Source organism: Nelumbo lutea, chromosome 1 (assembly GCF_056320005.1).
Source record: "Nelumbo lutea isolate HS-2025 chromosome 1, American lotus-T2T, whole genome shotgun sequence".
Taxonomy (NCBI): Eukaryota; Viridiplantae; Streptophyta; class Magnoliopsida; order Proteales; family Nelumbonaceae; genus Nelumbo; species Nelumbo lutea.
In genome coordinates this window covers 203,273,875-203,294,370 of record NC_142684.1, presented here as the reverse complement: position 1 = coordinate 203,294,370, position 20,496 = coordinate 203,273,875, and the positions used below count along the sequence as shown (strand labels likewise).

Below are 20,496 nucleotides of genomic sequence, written 5' to 3'. Positions count from 1 at the left end.
TAAGCCCAACAAAGTGATTAATCAAAATTAGGGTCGAAAATGACTTGGACCTCTGAAGTATAGACCAAGCCCACACCCACAAAATCACAATTCACAACCCATCATGTGTAAAAAATTTGGACCATCCAACATTACAACTAGCGTGGTTACCCAGAATGAGCTTAAGGCAGACGAAGTGAACATATATAAAATAAAAGGATTGCTACGAAGTACGAACTGTAAATTAAGTATAGGTTGTAGTGCGATTTAATTTTTATTTTTACTAGTAATTAAGTACGTGTTGTACATGAGAAATTTTTTTTATATTAATTACTTAAATTTTAGATATATCATAATTAACATAGAAATTGAAAATTAAAAAAATAATAATATGATTAAAAATAAACTTAAATATTTATTATTGAATTATGACATTATGTGTTTTTTTTTTAAGTTGGATCATTGACCCATCATCTAGATAAGAAATAACATTACTTTTGGATTAGTTTTAAATTAGGGAAAATTATAGTTGGAGCCGGCTCTACATTTGGTTACAAGTTGGTCCATAAACCAACAAAACTCTAACAAACGGTTCTACATTTCAAGTTATAAAAACCCCTGCTATGTCATCAAAGGGTTATGTGGCTATTGCCAACATGTGACTCTTAATCCATGTTGGACACAATAAAAAACTTATACTAAAATTGCCATCTAATGTTGGGTGATTGGAAAACGAAAAAAGGATTTTTAGTTTCTCTCTCTCTCTATTTCTCTCTCTCTCTCTCTCTCTCTCTCTCTCTCTCTCTCTCTCTCTCACACACACACACACACACACACACTTTCACTTATAGTTATCTTTATCTGTTCAACGACTATGTGATTTGAAAATAGATAAAAATGATTTTTGGTTTCTATATTTACATTCTCTATATCAATTTCTCCCATTCTTTCTCTTTACCTATCGTTCTCTCTCAATCTCTCTCATTCTCTTTCTCAATCGATTTCTCCTTCTCCCTCTATCTCTCTTGTTTTTTTTTTCTTATTTTCTTACACACTTGTATGGTATTAATCAGATCGTATAAAAGAACACAATACCAACCTGGTATGGTTAAAAAATTATTACACCAAATTGATTAAATTCATTAGAAACCCTTAGCTATGAAATTTACATTAATTGGAGAACGACAAAGATTAAGGGAGAAGGAGATTTTGACCAAGAGGGAGAGTGAGGGGAGAGAATGAGAAAGATTGAGGGAGAACAATAGAGAGGTTTTGATTTGGCTACATACTGAAGCAGAGAGAGTGGGAGAGACAGAAGGAGCGGGAGATCGAGAGATGACTATGAGAGTAAGAGAAGGGAGGGAGATCGAAAGACAGAGGGAGTGGGAGAGAAATTGAAAACCTATTTTCGATATAGGTTTTCTGATGTGTCCAACATGGAATAAGAGTCCCATGTTGGCAACAACCACACAAGCCTCTGATGACATGGCGAGGGTTTTTATAATTTGAAATGTAGAGTTAGTTTTCAGAGTTTGGTTGGTTTCTGGACCAACTTGCAACCTAATTTTAAATGTACAACCGACTTTGACTATAATTTTCCCTTTAAATTATATATTTCATTTACATTATATAAATTTTTTTTTACTTATCACACTTAATTTTTGTTTGTCTATGGTATCATTTTACTCAAACCACTAACCCACCATCTAAAAATAAAAATTGTTTGATTTCTAGGTTAACATTAAATTTTGCATTACATTTACATCATTGATAAAATTATTTCTTATGTATAAAACTTATTTTTGTTCAATATAATACCCATGAAGTTACCATTGAGCCTAGTTTCTACAAAAAATAAAAAATAAAACAAAACAAACTTTATTAACAACAAAAACAAAGAGAATTTAAAGTTGTTGTTTTACCTTTGATTGATTGATATGAAGGGAAAATTTGGAAATTAAATAAATTTCAGAAAATAGATTGGAAGGGTTTGGGGTAATAGTTCATATGAATAAAAAAATAAAAAATAAACATTTTTCTCAAAAGTAACACTATAGGTATTTTGGACATTTTCATGTCCCTTTTTAGAAGATTCTATCAAAGTGGGTTTACTTGCAACTATATCAGAAAGTTAAGGGAAGATGATTGCAAGTACCAAACTTCAGGGGAGGTTTCAGTAATTTACCCAAAAAAAAGAGTAATTAAAGCCAATTTAGACCATAAGAGAAATTATTTTGGACTTGCTAATGAAGAACCTCTCTGATTTTACATTGAAAAATGAAATTCTTGGTGTGGGTAGGGGTGCACATACCATGGGCTTATTTTCCAAACCGAACCAATACTACCAGTTTTTGAAAAACTAGTAGCCAAAACCAAATCAAAGCCAATCGATTAACTGGTTGAACAGTTCAGTTAACCACATGTTCCATGGTTTTCAAAACTGGAACGGACCGGATGGCCAGACCGAAAATCGGAAACCAGTCATCTGACCGGTTCCTCTTTTCCTCAAAACCATTGATTTTGGTCAGAAAACCACTGAACCGGCCGGTTAACTGTTTGAACCATTTTGACCATTTTTCAATTTTTGTAATTTTTTTTAAATTTTTTTATCAGAACGGGCCGACCGTTCCGGACCCTGACCAGTTCAGTAGCCGGATTGGTTTTAAAAACCATGGCCTGTTCGATTCATCTATTTCTTAGTTTTTTTTTTTTTTTTTTTTTTTTTTTGATATCTATAAAAGGGATTAAGGATGTCGCCACGTTAACAGCCACGTCGACGCTTCTGGTTCTAAAAGCCTCCGTCATAAAAGATTAAAAGGCGCCATTTGCTTCTCAACACGTTTAAAACTTCAAAAAAAAAAAAAAGCTTCTATTTCTGCAGAAGTGCAGAACCCTATCTCAGCTTGTTCCGCATTGTCATGGTTCCTCACCCATGAATGCCCAGAACAATGCTCAAAATCTCGCCTCAATGATCCTCGAAGCTTCGTCTCCTGCCAATATATCCGCCGCTTGCACTGCAATCTAAATTTTCCTTCAAAAGCATAATACGGACCAGACCCGATCCTTCTTCTCGATCGCATTCCCTGTGTTAATCTGCAAGATTTACGGGTTTGATGAGTTGTCGTCGCAAAAATCGCCTTTATCGCCTCCATCGTCTAATGGATGGATCGATCAGGTCAGTGCTTCGAACAATTGAGAGCTTGCAAGTAGGCTTTTCAATCTTCTTTCCCCGTATGGTGCCTTGCTTTCATCGATTTCTGCTGTTGATCGGCATTCTTTGGTGAAATATATATTTCCAATCGAGAGGTTGCCTGAATGAACCAACTTTATGCTTCAGAAAGGGAGAGATTGCCACGTTTTACCTGATTTATGTCCACTTTTCATAGGAAGGATTAAGGAGGATTCGGTAAAGGGTACTTATCAAATTCAGTTGAATGTGTTTGAGTACTATATGTTCTGGTTTGCTTATTATCCTATATGTCGAGGGAACGGTGAGAATTCCAATGCATTGATGGTTAGGAAAAGCAGAAAGTTTAGGTTGGTGAACTGGACCCCTTCTCTTCCGCTTTTGGGCGGTTCCTACCATGGACTGGGGCAAAAAAACGAATATAGCTTGTATATACGTCTTCGTTATGCTTATCTACGAGTTTTTGTACCAAATTCTGGTTCTAACTCTCAACAGCCATACCGTAGTTCTCTTCTTCATTATTCGTCAGGGTATGACGGTTCAATTGCCTTACTAAGGGGAGTTCTTGGTTTATACGTTGATACACTTTTGGTTAGTTTATAATGATTTTTCACCACTGCCCGTTAACTGTATGTCGATCGCTAGGTGTGTCTTTTCCTTTTTGGGCAGTTCTGGGTCAGACTCCACCAACATCTAGTCTGGGAGAAGTTGTGAAATTATTTATAAAGTTTCTCATGAGAAGCTTGGTTTCTTTGGGAGAAGGTTCTGAATTCTGATCCAGTTGAACATATTGGAAGTCCTCGGTGGAGCAATTTAGGTTCTTTAGATGTTATAAAGTCTAGGTTTACCATACCGTCTTTATCTTCAGTCAGTTCTATTGGTTCCAGGAATTTTTTTTTTTGATCCGGAGGCCGTTTTACAGGTTTATATTGAGGACGGTGTTGTTATGCCCAATAGAGTCTTCAATTAAGAATGTCTCTCAAGTATTCTCCCTCTGGACCAGTTACTTGGAACCTTGGAAGATTAGTTTGGAAGATTTTGTGGAGCTTGATGCATTAGTAGATCGACCTATTGAAACTTCAAGAAATGGAAATACTGAGTCTCTAATTTAGAGGGATACAATCAAGGGGACTTGCCAATCAGGTCAATTTGCATTGCCTTGGCAAGGCTATGTGCTGTCCAATTATCTGTTCTATAGTTCTTTGGTAATGCATTTTATTGGATTTGCACCAAAGTTTCTGCATACTGATTCGGAAACAATAATTCAGATGGTGTTGAAGGTTTGCCTTTCAATTGTCGACCACTTGCTTTACTTAATAGGTCAAATCAAGTCATTATGTTGCATGCCTTAAACTCCATTAGGTAATCATCATCTTTTTTTGATTCATTGATTGCATTATCCATTTGCTCTATATCTCTATCTAGCTTGAAATCTGCTTGAATTTATAGATGTATGTGTATACCAATGTATATTAATTTTCTAGATGCCAACCATGCTTTTGGTAGCTGGTGCCAAGTGGTCCTTTATTTCATGTATAACATCATGATATTAATAGCCCTTGGTGGAATGCTTTAAGGGGTTCTCTGGGCTTATATGCTTGGTATAAAAGAAAAAAAAATGTCCACTTCTGTATTATGTGGTTTGATTTAGGCATGTTGATGGAGATCACTTTGAGAACAAATCACCACATAGAATTCCTACTTATTTTAGGCGTAGACGGCATTAGCTCAGAGTTACTTTCATTGAATTGTAAAATTTCTTCTTAGTAAGGAGGGTTATTTGTAATTTTCACATTTGGTAGGTTTTTAAGTGAAACTTTCATATTTGGTAGGGACTTAATTATAATTTTCAGTTCTAAGTTTCTTATAAATACACATTATGTTAGGGCTGCTGCATGACATTATGTTATTGAGAAATAGAAAACTTTCATCTTTCGAACTTCCTCTCTTCCTTCTCTTCTTGTCTTCTTTCTTCTTCTACTTTCTTGTAACAGGTAGTGATTCTGCACCAGTTTGGTATCAGAGCTCGGCTCCATGTTTCTTCTGCTCATGTCTGAACCAAAGCATCTCAGCCACCTTCCTCTTCCTCTATTAACACCAACTAGGGGTGAGCAAAAAAAAATCGAAAAACTAAACCAATCGAAAGTGAACCAAAAAATCAGTTAACCTAACTGGTCGTTTCAGTTTTGGTTCAATGTTTTCAAAAAACTAACAGTTTTGGTTTGGTTTTGGTTTCGGTTAACCATTTAAAAAAACCGACGGTTAATCAAACCGACCGATATATATAGTAATATATATTTATATAATATTATATATATATATATATATATATATATTATTATTATATTTTTTGAACACTAAGACTTTTCAGTTTTCAGACCAGCAAATAGCTTGTCTAACACCTACGTCTTTCTCGTTTCCCTTTCTTTCCCTCTCTCTCTCTCCCAGTCCCAGTACTCTTCTTCGTTCTTCCCTAACGGACCGACGGGCGACGGCCTTCGGCGCTCCACCCTCCGACCAAATCACCAATGACCTCCAACACTAGCGATCCCTCCTGCCTAAGCGACACTGGTGATCCTTCCTGCTTCCATAACAGCTTGACACCCGTCGCACCTTTTCCTTTTCCCTTTCTTTCCCTCTCTCTCTCTCTGACTCTCACTCTCTCAGACTCCCACTCTCCCAGTTCTCTTCTTCATTCTTCCCCAACAGACCGACGGCCTTCGGCGCTCTGCCCTCCCACCGAATCACCGATGGCCTCTGACATTGGCGAACTCTCCTACTTTGGCGACACTCTCTCAGACTCCCACTCTCCCTATCTCCCAGTTCCCTTTTTTTTAATTTGAGGGCATAAAAAACTGAAAAACCAAACCACGGTTAACCGATCCACATGTTTACCAGTCAACTGGTTAACCAGTTGCATCAGTTCGGTTTCGGTTCGGTTCAAAAAATCACCCCATGATTCGGTTAACCGAACCATGAACACCCCTAGTGAGCACTATTTGGTTAAAACCGAAAATTTTGATTTCGGTTTGTTTGGTTCAATCTTTTCGATTTTTGGTTAAATCGATTCGGTTAATTTGGTTTTTGACTAATTCGGTTTTTAGTTTCAGTTTTTAGAATTAGAAATTTGGTTAACTGAATTTTCTATTATTATCTGTAATATATAATATATAATGTGTAAGATATAGTATACAATATGTAACATATAATATATAATATATTATATATTTATATCTTAATATATAATATACTAAAATTTGATTTCATAATATATATTTTATAATATACAATATATATTATATGTTATAATATCTATCATAAAGTATATATTATTAAAATTCGGTTTTAACCGAAATAACTGAAAACCAAACCAAAAATTTTGGTTTTCTATATTTCGGTTTTAATTTTTTTTAGTTTGATTTTTTAAATTTTGATTTATTTGGTTCAGTTTTTAACCTAATACTCACCACCGATTGAATAAGAGATGTCAGTGGTTTCCATCTTCTCTGCATTTCCTTCTTCCTCCTCCTCCTCCTCCTCCTCCTCTTCCTCCTCTCTCTCTTTCTCTCCTAGTCTCTTTTTTTGTTTGCTTTAAGTGTCGAATATGAACGACCTCACAAGCACATTTTACCATGTATTGGGAACATCTCGCATAAATAATAACAAATAAGTATGGTCCAATGCACAGTGGAATGTGCCCGTGAGGTCAGTGTGAGGCGCCCTGTGTGAAGAGTAGATCGGGTCTTGTCCAATACACCTTTTGGGATATTAAATAATAAATAGTCTTAAAACTGAATACCCAAAAAAAAGTCTTAAAACTAAAATTTGAGAAAAAAAAAACAAAAAATAAATTAAAGGTGCGTGATTTAAAGTGATCACACACAGGTGTATCCATAACTATGGGGCAGACTTCATTGAGATATGAATGTTGCAAGCTTTTTTTTACTATTTTTAAGGTTTTACTTAACATTTTGTGAGAGAACCGCTACACAAGTCAAGTAAAAACTTGGCTAGGGTTGGGATATGTATAATAGGAGTCAGCACCAGTGGCAATGCACAGGCTTTATTAAATAAAGTAAAATTGAAGATGGACCTTTATGACATTTCCAATTAAATGGTGTCCATCAAAGTTTAATTCAAGTATTATTTTTTTGAGGTTATGTCTAGTTTATTCAATCACAATCTAAGTTACGCCTTAGTGAGATTAGCCAATTTCCTATTCTTTAAATAAATTTGTGTTTTTTTGTATCTTAATGTTAATTTTTATAGATTTTTTGAGAAATAATTTTTTATTAATTTTTATTGGTTTATTATTATTTTTGTATTACTTTTTGGTAAAATTATAAAAGATAATCATATTATAACAATTCTATTGTGTTTTGACCCTAACAAAGGCCTCTCCTATTGTTTTGAAAAAAAAAAGTGCAAATATTAGTGTTTTAAAAACTGATTCGGAGATCGAACCATTTTTGCCTCTGAATCATGGGTCACCAGTTTGACCGGTTAGGTCGAACGGGTCAGACCGTGCCATGTCAGCCATATGGAAATATGTGTGTGTGTGTGTGTGTGTGTGTGTGTGTGTGTGTGTGGATATGTATAAACATGTATTTTATCAATAAATAATGTATAATTATGTTTTACATGTAATATATGAAATATTTTATATTTAATTTATGTTTTTAAATTCAGTTTTAAATTTTTTTATTTGTAAAAAATATTAAAAATTGCAATTTAAGGCCAAAAAGGGGTTTTTTGGAAAAAAAATAATGGGCCAAGACGCTTTAGGGCGTATAGATATTGAAAAGTTTCCCAAAATAAATAAATAAATAAATCACCGCAAAAAATAGACTAGAGTACAAAGTTATGGCCTCCTGAAGTTTGCATACACAGCATGGAACCTGTGACCGAGTCACCGGGTCGAATGGGTCAATAGTCCAATTGTCTGAGTCATACAGTTTTTTACTAAGTCAATGGTTTTTTATCCTCTCTGGATTTTATTCAAACCGGACCCAAAATCTTGACCGGGTGACAATTTGAGCTATTCAACTGGTTAGTTCAATGGTGAGTTGAAACATTGGCAAATACCACCTTTCCCTTGGCTTTTCAGTAATAAAGACATTAAAGTTACCAAAATACTCTTATCATTGTTAATGCATTATCATACATATTTAAAAGTTTTAACATTACCATCAATTAATTTATTTTCCTAGACAAATTTCAAACAATAATTCTCCTTACTCTTCTTTAACAAAGTAAGGTAAAAAGGCTGAAATAAAGTAAAATTAATGCATTACATCAACATTTTTTATTTGGAATGCTTATGAAAGAAGGTATTTGCACCATTTTCAAAACAATAGGATGTAGATTACTTAGTGCAATAATATATCATTGATTATCTCAATTTCAATATAATTAATCTTTATTAATAATTACAGTTTAATGCATATGTGTGTAATTATAGTGAATTTTTTTTGAATAAATAATTATAGTTAAATTGAAATGGATATATAGATAAAGTTAATGTATTTTATGCAATTTAATGGAATAATGGAGATGAGAGAGAATTAGTGGCATGAGTTATTGAAGGGGAGAGTTAATGACATAATTAATGAGGAAGGATTATTAAAAGAGTTAATGAGGTGATTGGTCACTTGAGTTATTTTGTTCAATTTTAAAATTGAAATTTTCAAAAAAAAATAGGTGCCTTTGAGAAGAAACCATAAAAAGATAAGTGACTTTAAAAATAAACCACAAAGAAGGAAATGCCAATTTGGAACATTCTATTTTAATGTATAGATATAGATACCATGGTTTGGGTCAAGTTTAGTTCAGGTTACAAAAAATATAACCCACAATGGAACCAAATTGTAGGGTTGTACCATTCTCAACTAAAACTAACCAAAATATTTATAAAACCGACTATCTTGGATTGAGTTGGTCCAATTTGATTGGTTTGATCAATTTATAATATTTTATGAACAGCTCTATACACATCTCACCATAAGATTGACACACAAGATGCATTAGATATGCGATCATGTTGAAATATGAATGGTTTTTTGTTGGAAGAACATTGACTCATCTTGGGAAGGGTAAAATGGGCACGATCCTAAGCTTCAGCAATTTTCCGGTCTACATATTCAAATCCATGTTCTTATAATATGGTACATAATTGATAGATGATACTAGTTCATCCAAATTTAGGTTCAAAGTAAGGTTTTAAAAACCAACCCAAAAATGGAACCATTGTGGTCCCTGGTTTTCGGGTCGAATGGTTCTGACGGTTTGGATTATTAGGGTAAATGTTGGTACTTGGTCTTTTAGACTTTAGTTTTTTATGATAAAAGAGAGGTTATGGTTGTTTGTTGAGAAATAAAGAAAAAAAGAAGGAAAGAAAGAAATGAGAGAAAGGAAAGAAAAGGAGAGGGAAGGAAGGCAAGGAGGAAAGAAGAGGATTCGACATTCATCGACGATCATGAAGGCAACAGCGATAGCAGCGACAACAGAAACACAAATCTCAGATTTCTCTCCAATCTCCAACATCTGTAATCTTGTTTTCTCTTCTTCTTCTCTCTGTTGTATCTGGGATCTAGTGATATCAAATCTGAGATTGTTCTTGATGTAGGGTGATTTGGCCCGACCTAGTAATAGGGGGACACGTGGACACGATCTAACTAGCAAGATGACAGTTCAGTCCGACGCACCAAGTCTACAACGAATCAATCTCGGATAACCAAACCACCTCGGGGCAAGCCCACCTTGGGACAAGTTCACCTCGGGGCACGATCGCATCAGGACCACCTCAGTCCCAAGGCACTTCGGCATTCATACCAGGTCGGATCCAAAGGGCACTAGCTTGGGTAAAATTGACCAACCACTGCATAGCAACCCCGAAGATCTCGCCACCAGATTCCACGCCTTACAGGATCACGCCTCATAACAGCTAGCATTATCTCCCCCATCCAATTCGGGTGGAAGTGATGAATCTTACCAGTTGGCAGCGTTATCCCCAATTAACGCGGAAACGGACCTCATCGTAATGAGGATCTTGGAATCGCTCTATATAAAGGCACCACCCCCAGGGGGTGAAAGGTACGCGTAATCTTTGCTCTCTAGCTCTCTTGCATTCTAAGTTATCATCAGCTCGCAACCTAGTATTGACTTAAGCATCGGAGTGACCTCGTCTGGTAAGCAACCTCGAGTTCTCTTATTCGCTTTTTGCATATCAACTGAGTCCGTTGTCTACTGGAAGCCAGATAACCTCCAGCTGGGAGCAGTTGGATTGCACTACATCATTTGGCGTCGTCTGTGGGAATCGGTACAAGAAGCTTTTTTCCTCAAAAAGCATCCATGGCATCCTCTAGTAACACCAGACAGAATGCTGAAATGAACATCTCTAGAGGGCAACCACAGGTCCCATCCGTGTGTATCGGACAGTTCACTATGCCTCTCTCTGTAGATGGGGTTCCGACATTGAACGTGCCTCGAGTCATAGCATCGGTGAATGCCCCACTTCCTCCTGTAGTGGGTGTGACGTTTGCTAAACCAACAGTGGTTTCCCCTAGAGTTTGACAGAATGAGCTCGACGACCCGGTACACTACGTGTGGGCTATTCAAGTCCAAATGCAACAGGTCCAACAATTCCAACACTCCCAATAGCAGGTCCTGCATCACTTCTACTAGCAACAATACCAGCAACAGTTCCCTCCACTACCACAGAATCAACAACCGGTTCCACCTCAGAATCTGGCCCCACAGCAAAGCAGATCCCGCCATCAGAACACTCACCTTCCTCACTGAGGACAGACTTCCTAGGTTCCACATCTCCTTGGGAGCCAAGTCTCGTCTCGCGGCAGGAGGGACAGACAGATTACTCCTGCTGCTTCGGAGAACGCCAACAGATCGGGAGACACTCAGCCCACTAGGGTTGTTTCACCTAGGTCGTCACATCAAGAAGGTCCACTCGCGGGGAATCGATTCGGGGTTGTGGCCACGAACTCCAGGCGAGGCCCCTCCGTCCACAGCAGCTAGCACCAACAGTTCGAACTACCCTGTGTTCGCACCGTACCCGATCACATTGAAGTTAGCAGCACAAATGCAGAACCAGTCAAGAAGCAGTAGAAGCGGTGTCGTAAGGCACGTCGAGCTACAATTCCAAGTCAGCCCGAATAGCCTAAAGGTAAAGAGGAGGCGAGCTCGGGAATCACGAAGACCACTCCCCTCCTTTCTGTGCCATCTCTTTTATCCTCTAAGCTCCTGCCACCTCGATGTCGAAGGACTTCATAGTACCTCCGTTGGATAAGTATGACGGGTCATTCGACCCGAATGATCATGTAGACTCTTTCCAGTCCCAGATGCACTTAGCTGGGGCTGATGAATCTTGCATGTGTGTTGTCTTCTCTACAACCTTCAAAGGAGTAGCTCGCACGTGGTACAAGAACCTCACGCCCGGGACGATTAAGAGTTGGGCGCAGTTCGTGCTAATGTTCACCTCGCACTTCATCACCAGCAAGAAGTGTCCAACGTCACAGGAAAGCCTCCTCAGCATACTCCAGAGGGAAGGAGAGTCGATTTGAAGCTACATCAAACACTTCAATGACATTTGTCTACAGATTCCTGATCTGGATCCCGTTGTAAGACTCACGGCAACAAAGAGAGGCATCACTCACAAAGAGTTCAAGTGGCACGTGGTAGCCAACAAGCCCAAAGATATCACTGATTTTCTCAAGCTCGCTGATCAATTCATCAGGACAAAAGAAGAGATAAACTAGAAAAGTGAGAAGAGAAACGAGAAGGTAACACCTCAAACAACGGGGACAAGCGGGTAAAGAGCAAGTCACCAATCATGGGAGGGAACAAGTCAGATTAGCAACCCCGAACTCCTCTGATTGAAAGGATGAACTACACGCCCCTTAACGCGAAGTAGGAAGAGATTCTCATGGCGATTAAGGACGCCTCTTATGCCGGTTGAGAGGAGATCCAAACACTAGAAACAAGAATGTATACTATCATTTCCATAGAGATCACAGTCATAGTACCGAAAATTGTAGAAACCTCCACGACGAGATTTAAGAACTCATCTGTCGTGGATACTTGAAAAACTTTGTACATAAAGATAATAAAAGTCAAACAGATTGATAGGGGAGCAAAGGAGAGATGCTCCTAAGTCTAGTAGCAAACAGAGTGAGTAACTGTAGAGACAGTTACCCAAAGAGAGACCCATCCGCGGGGTAGTTCATATGATTACTGGCAGGTCTATTGTTGCGGGCTGCACCTCGGCAGCGGGGAACACCTCGGTTCACGAATTAGAACGAGAAAAATAGAATCCTCTGAAGCGACTAAGGCTCGAAGATCCTATATTCTTCACAGAAGACGACGCGCACAGGATTCAATACCCCCATGATGACGCACTAGTCATAAAGATGCGGATCAATGATTACGATGTTAAGTGCGTCCTAGTGGATTCAGGGAGCTCGACTGATATCTTATTCAAGGATGCCTTCGACAAGCTCTAGCTCTAGGAAAGTGACATCAAGCCCACAAGTACTCCCCTGGTAGGCTTCAGTGGAGAAGAAGTCAGGCCCTTAGGGCGAATTTCAGCACTTGTGGAGGTCGGCACGTGGCCTAATATCGCAAGATTCGAGCATACTTTCCTGGTAATCACGACTCCCTCCCCGTACAATGCCATTGTAGGTCGGTCCATCACCCACGCACTTCGCGCAATGGTGTCCACCTACTATTTGGCTATGAAGTTCCCCACGGACTTCAGAATAGGGGTAGCGTGAGGCGACCAGCTCGAGTCTCGCAAATGCTACGTCACCGCCCTCAAAGGGAAAGTCGGATGACCTCGAGCTAGAGCGACCTATGGAGTACACCGAGGAGCGAGCTACACTGATAGAAGAGACAGTCGACGTACCTGTTTCAACAGAAGGTCCAGCTAGGACACTCTAGATCGATGCATCGGTCGAGGAACCTCTTCGTTCTTAGCTAGTAAGTTTTTTAATTAAAAATTTAGATATATTCATATGGTCTGCGGCAGAGATGCCCGGTATAGATGAAAAAATAATAACTCATAAGTTAAATATTGATCATGTAGTTAGGCCCATTAGGCAGAAGAAACACAACCTCGCCCCGAAGCGCTAGAGGATAGTCGACGAGGAGGTTGGGGAGCTCCTCGCAGCCGATTTCATTAGGGAGGTCCACTACCCGAGCTAGGTAGCTAACCCCGTTCTGGTAAAAAAGGCCAACGGTAAATGGCGCATGTGCGTCGATTATACCGACCTGAATCGGGCTTGCCCGAAGGACTATTTCCCACTCCCTAAGATCGACCATCTAGTGGGTGCGACCTCAGGGCACGAGTTGCTGAGTTTCTTGGATGCGTACTCAGGATATAATCAGATCAATATGGACCTTGCCGACGAGGAAAAAATGGCTTTCATAAGTGAACTAGGATTGTACTGTTACAAGGTCATGCCCTTCGGACTAAAAAATGATGGGGCGACCTTCCAAAGACTTGTAAACAGAATCTTTGAGCCATTGATCAGAAATAAGGTTGAATGTTATGTAGACGACATGGTCGTCAAAACCCAATTTTCAAATTGTTTAATAAAAGATTTGCATTGTGTTTTTGAAATTTTGTGCATATATAATATGAAGTTAAACCCTAACAAGTGTGTCTTCGGTGTCACCTCGGGTAAATTCCTAGATTACATAGTTAACAGACATGGCATCGAAGCCAACCCTGAAAAAATAAAGGCCATCCTAGATATGAGGTCACCTCGTAAATTGAAGAGGTTCAGAGGCTAAACGGTCGTATAGCCACTCTGAGCCGCTTCATGTCCAAGTCGGCAGATCGCTGCCTGCCTTTTTTCAAGGCGATTAAAAAAAGTAAGGACTTTGAGTGGACTGAAGAGCGCCAGCTCGTGTTCAACGAGCTCAAAAAATACTTAACTAGTATCCCGGTTCTGACCCGACCGGAGGAGGGAGATGTTTTGAAGTTGTACCTCTCCGCGAGTAATGAGGTGGTCAACTCGACACTGATAAAGTAGATCAAATTCAACGACCCATCTACTATGTTAGTAAGGTTTTGTAGGATGCCGAAAAAAGGTACTTAGAGATCGAGAAACTGGTGTACGCACAGGTCATAGCAGCTCGACAGATTCGTCCCAACTTCCAAGCCCACACCATCGTCGTTCTCATCAACAAATCTCTGAGGCAAATCTTACTCAAGCCTGAGGTCTCTGGAAGACTGACAAAGTGGGCCATCGAACTCAGTGATTATGACATCTAGTACGAGCCTCGAACAGCGATTAAGGCCCAAGCCTTGGCTGACTTCATTACAGAATGCACCTTTAGCACCACATTCCCCAAATTGATTGAGCTCGAGCATAGAGAGGAAACCTTAACTAATGCGGCACCAGTCCCAGTTAGAGCAAGCCTAACCTGGGATGAGGAGCCCTGGATCCTCCATGTAGACGACTTATTTAATCAGCAAGGAAGCGGAGCCGGCATCATCCTGTATGGGCCAAGTGGGGTGAAACTGGAGTACGCACTTCGGTTCGAGTTCATAGCATCCAATAACGAAGTAGAGTATGAAGCACTGATAGTCGGGCTCACTCTAGCGAACGAAGTACAAGCCAAACATGTTGTCATCTATAGCGACTCAACTCGTGGTCAACCAGGTCACCGGTGATTACAAAGCTCACGACCCCACCATGGTTGCTTATCTAGCCAAGGTCAAGGAAGTTCTGCGTGGCTTCCAATCATACTTCATCAGGCAGATTCCAAGGTCCGAGAACACTGAGGCCGATGCCTTGTCCCGGTTAGCCAGCACGAGCAATAACACCATGAGCACCGTGTATATAGAACCTGCCTCGGCCCAACATTCTTGCAGGGGGGGCAGAAGAGGTCGCTCCTGTTGCACAAGTAGAGTTGAGCTGGATTGACCCACTCGCGAGCTACCTACTTCACGGGACCCTCCCTGCAGATCGCAACGCGGTCTGAAGGGTAGAGGGACAGGCAACCAAGAATGTCATAATAGACGGACGGCTATACCGGAGATCCTACACGCTCCCCTACTTCCGTTGCTTGCGACCCTCAGAGGCCAAACTCGTTCTCCGTGACACTCATGAAGGCCTGTGTGGCGGACACTTGAGGGGGCAGGGCCCTCGCCCAAAAAGCGTTACGACAGGGGTACTACTGGCCCACAATGAAGCACTCGAGCTTGTCAAGAAGTGCGATAAATGCCAAAGGCACACCAACATCCACCACCAACCTACTGCTGACCCGAAGTACCTCACTAGCCCATGGCCCTTCACATAGTGGGGAATCGACACTCTTGGACCATTCCCACCAGCGACAGGACAAAGGAGATTCCTGGTGGTAGTAGTGGATTACTTCACAAAGTGGGTGGAGGCGGAACCCCTAGCGACAATCACAGCACGAAGTGTACAAAACTTCTTTTGGAGGAGTATAGTATGTCGCTTTGGACTACCTCGGGTGCTTATCTCTAACAATGGTAAACAGTTCGAGGATATCAAGTTTCAAAATTGGTGTGCCGAGATGGGGATACAACAGAATTTCACTTCGGTGGCACACCCTCAAGCAAACGGGTAGGCAGAAGTCACGAACAAATCTATACTCTGAGGACTAAAAGCCCGCTTAGCCTGAGCTAAAGGATTGTGGGTAGACAAGCTACCCGATGTATTATGGGCCTACCGAACTACCGTGAAGACCGCCACGGGTGAAACCCCCTTCAACCTCACCTATGGCACGGAAGCAGTAATTCCAGCTGAGATCGAGGTGCCTACATTACGCCTAGAGGCATGTGACGAAGAAACCAACGATGATGAGCTCCATACCAACCTCGACCTGGTGGAAGAAGTACGGGACCTTGCATATATCCGGACCGTAGCTTACCAGCAAAGAGTGGCTCGTACTATAACGACTGGGTCAAGAAGCGACGCTTCCGTGTCGGAGACCCAGTCCTTTGGAAAGTTATGGTGCCTGAGCCCGACGTCGGTAAGCTCGGACCAAACTGGGAAGGTCCCTACCGAGTAAAGCGGATACTCGGGGAAGGTATGTACGAAATCAAAACCTTAGAAGGAAGATAGGTACCTCAAGCCTGGAACATCAGCAATTTAAGGCGATACTACCTGTGATTGTCGAGCGGACTACGAGTCACTCCCAGAAGTCCAAGGACTAAAAGTGTCGAGCCAATAGAAGACCTCGACATCATATAAGTCTCAGTCGCCTCCTCGACATGGGCATATAAGTCCTAGTCACCTCTTTGGCATAGGCAAAGTACTTCAAATGCCTAAAGCGTAGACAACTCGGGTGTGAGACCTACGATGTCTAGCCCACTTCGGCATATATCAACAGGTTGGGCCCGTTAGGGACAACCGACATTTAAATGAGTATCCCGTGCGCAGATAGGTCGGGTATATACCTTACAATGTCGCTCACCTCGGCATATACTATGTAAAGTAACCCTACTAATAGTCCAAGTAGACAGTTCGGGGTAACCAACACTTGGATAAATTTTCACTTAGAATATTTTTCACTTGTTGTCCAGGTCGGTAGCTCAAAAATTCGGGTAACCTATACACTTGTTGCCCAGATCGGGAGTCATTTAGACTAAGAATATTTTTTGCACAAGGATTACTTAAAAAAGTTTGTATTTCATTAATGAAAAGTGTAAGTACAGAGATTTCATTGTAACGCGAGCTCGGTGGCCTCGGGGCGTACATCCAAAACACAAAAAGAAGAAAAAGCCAGAATCACTCCTGAGGACTGTCAGTTGGGTCGGTCTCCATGTGCTTTCCCACATCCTCTTGACCTGAGGGGCACGCTTCTTCGACTTTGTCGTCGCTTTCCTCCTCTGATGATTTGAGCTCTTTGTTTGTCGCCTCTGTCACCTCGGGGGCAAGGCCCGACATAGAGATGACTCCGAGGTCAAGATCGGGGAACTTTTGCCGCATCAAGTATCTGCACAGCTTGAAACCGGAGCGATAGGAGCTTGATCCATATTCGACTTGGAGATCTTGGAACTCTGAGGATCCCTTGAAGCATTCAATGGCGTGGCTTCTTTCTTCAGCTTGCGCCTCTTGGATGGCGGTCTCAGAGATCTTAGTCCACTCTTGGATCGTCGCTTCGAGATTCTCGATCTCTCATTGAAGCTTCGCCTTCTCCTTGGTCAACGTTAAGATTTGCTCCTGTTGCTTCATTTTTTCCTCGGTTAGTGCAGAGATTAGTTCTTGTTGCTTCTCCCTCTCCTCAGTCATGGCCAAGATCAGCTCCTGCTAGCTTCGAGTTTCATTCTTAGCCCGAAGTATTTAGCCCCGAGCTAGGTCCAGTTCGTGATGAAGCTATTGTGCCTTTTCCTCGGCATCCCGAGCCTGTTTCAGGTGGATCTCGAACTGACACATCAACGAATGAATGGCGGAGTTCACCTAGCAAATAAAACCGAGGTAAGTACATTTGAAAAATTAACAAGGAAATAAAATGTAAAGTAAGATACTTACCACCATGCAGTAACTGGCAGCTCGACTTCCGAGCATGGCTGTAGACATGTCAGCCCACTCCGCAACCTCGTTAAGAAAGATGGCATCCCTGCTCTTGCGCATTCTGAGTCGAAGGGTCATTATGCTCTCCTTGGAGGACTTGGGCCTCGATGTAGAAGGCTCTTCGGCCTGTGAGGTTGGATGCTTTCTTGCTCAGGTACAGAAGTGCTCCTTAGTTCATGAGGCTAAGCATCCTCCTCCTGGTCATCATCCAGGTCCACTACGAGGGGTTGAGGACGAACCTCCTCCTCGGGGAGCTCGGTAGAGATCGGCTCCACGGCAAGGACTTCAGATGAGGCAGGGGCTGAAGGACCGGTCTCCCGGCGAGGCTTCTTCGAAGCCTACCTCTTTTTCCCTCTCTGGACGCTCTTGAGAAGGACCTTGGCATTGACCTCCGGCATGGTAACTACAAGAGCAAAAGGTTAGTCGCGAATTAAAGAAAACCTTAAAGTAAAAAACCATGATGGAAACCTACCAGGAGGGCTCAGACCAGCTCGCACAAGCTTTTCCTCGGCCAAGAAATCTTTCATCTCAAGGCCAAGGTCCCTCCACGAGTTGATAACTACCCTAGTTTCTGCATCTAAGTTCACCCCGGGAGCCTTGATAACCACCCTCCAATGAGTTAGAAAAGACCACCCTTTAGGATTTCGGACAATAAAGTACCTCCTCTTCCAGGTTGGAACCTTGTTTGGGCAGCCGAACAGGATTTTGAACCCATGCCGAGGTGAAATGTAATAGCTTTGTAAGACGTCCCCATGCAGACAAGCAGAATTTCGCTTGATCACACAAATCGAGCTGAAGGTATCTAGGGACAGAGGTCGATTATATGTGTGGAACAAAGAGATAATACCAACTATATTCCGGATAGAGTTCGGGTGTAGTTGGTCGATGATGTAAAAAAACTTAACTACCTCTATGATGAAGGGGTGAAGCGGAAAGCGCAACCCGGCCGCGAGCTGTTCGTCAAAGACCGCGAGCTCATGGTGATCATGAGCCCAAGGATATTGACATAGAGGAGGGCTAAAGACTAAGCTATCAGGAAAACGATAGCGAGCTACTAGGTACATTAGCCTATCCGAGGTCAAAGTAGACGAACCAAAGTCATCTGGGTCCCGACCCCGAGAAGAAGACGGGGCCTCCATTCTAGAGGATGGTCCCTCTTCCCGAACCTCGGTCTCCCCGAGTCGAGATGGCTCAACTTCGGGAATGGAAGTTTCCTCTAAAGACTGAAGAGGGGAGTCACCCTACGGCGAGCTGACCTCCCCAACAAGGGTCGCGGATTGCACCACGGCACCCTCAACATCACTATAGCTACCTAAAAGCCTATCTACACTAGAACTAGACATGATTAAAAAGTAAAGGAGAAGCAAACGAAGGAAAACACAAACTAGCCAAAAAGAATGACGACCTCGGAACACAAAGAGAGCGAGCTGAAAGACTCCGACACGACCTCGGGAGAGCTCAATCACAAAATTTGTGGCAAGAAAAATGAGTCACGGACCCCCTATTTATAGCCACTATGTCCAAAAAATAATAGTCAAGATCAAAACAATCCAACGGCTCCCAAGAAAATCGGCTGCGCAACCCCCGAGATAAAATCGGTTTAGCGCGTTTTTTGACATCCGCGGAGTTTATAGATCATGTGGCATCTGTGCGTAGGCCAGACGTGACCTGGGTTTTTCCTGGTTGAGCCGGGAAGCCGAACAAGTCCGATCCGTGATTCATCTAGCTAGTTACCTGGACCTTGGACCAAATCCACTTGACTCATCATGAACTCCTCGAACCGGGTCAGGATCCCTAGCTTGGGGAGTAGGGGGAAATTGATGTAGGGTGATTTGGCCTGACCTAGTAATAGGGGGACATGTGAACACGATTTAACTAGCAGGATGATAGCTCAGTCCTACGCACCAAGTCTGCAACGAATCAAGCTCGGATAACCAAACCACCTCGAGACAAGTTCACCTCGGGGCGCAATCGCATCAGGACCACCTCGGTCCCAAGGCACTTCGACATTCATACCAGGTCAGATCCAAAGGGCACTAGCTCGGGTAAAATTCACCGACCACTGCATGGCAACCCCGAAGATCTCGCCACCAAATTCCACGCCTTACGGAACCACGCCTCGTAACAACTAGCATTATCTCCCCCATCCGATTCGGGCGGAAGTGATGAATCTTACCAGCTGACAGCGTTATCCCCAATTAACGCGAAAAAGGACCTCATCGTAACGAGGATCCCGGAACCGCTTTGCAAAACCCACGAAGACTTCACTATATAAAGGCTCCACCCCCCAGGGGTGAAAGGTACGCGTAATCTCTGCCCTCTAGCTCTCTTGCATTCTAAGCTATCATCAGCTCGCGACCTAGTACTGACTTAAGCATCGAAGCGACCTCGCTAGGTAAGTAACCCCGAGTTCTCTTATTTGCTTTTTGCATATCAACTGAGTCTATTGTCTACTAAAAGCCAAATCACCTCTAGCTGGGAACAGTCGGATTGCGCTACATCAATTCTTCTCTCTCTGCTATACCCTTGAACCATTGTCCAAGTCAAACGGGTCTACAATTCACCCACCTGAGTCAGCATTTCTTTGACCAAGTCAACAAATTTGGCCCAAAAACAGGTCAAGGGTGAAACGGAATCAATTATCGAAACAGTTTCTGGACTAAACAGTCCAACCATCCGAGTCAACAACAGTTCAAAAACATTGAGATTGGTTCAAAATATCGTTGTATATCATACATTATCATACAATGAATATTGAAATACAAG

General features: G+C 41.7%; 1 pseudogene; it reads left to right on the top strand.

Moving 5' to 3' along the window:
* Positions 1-2,847: 2,847 nt before the first annotated feature.
* On the top strand, positions 2,848-4,561 carry LOC148880457 (uncharacterized; annotated as a pseudogene).
* Positions 4,562-20,496: the final 15,935 nt, after the last annotated feature.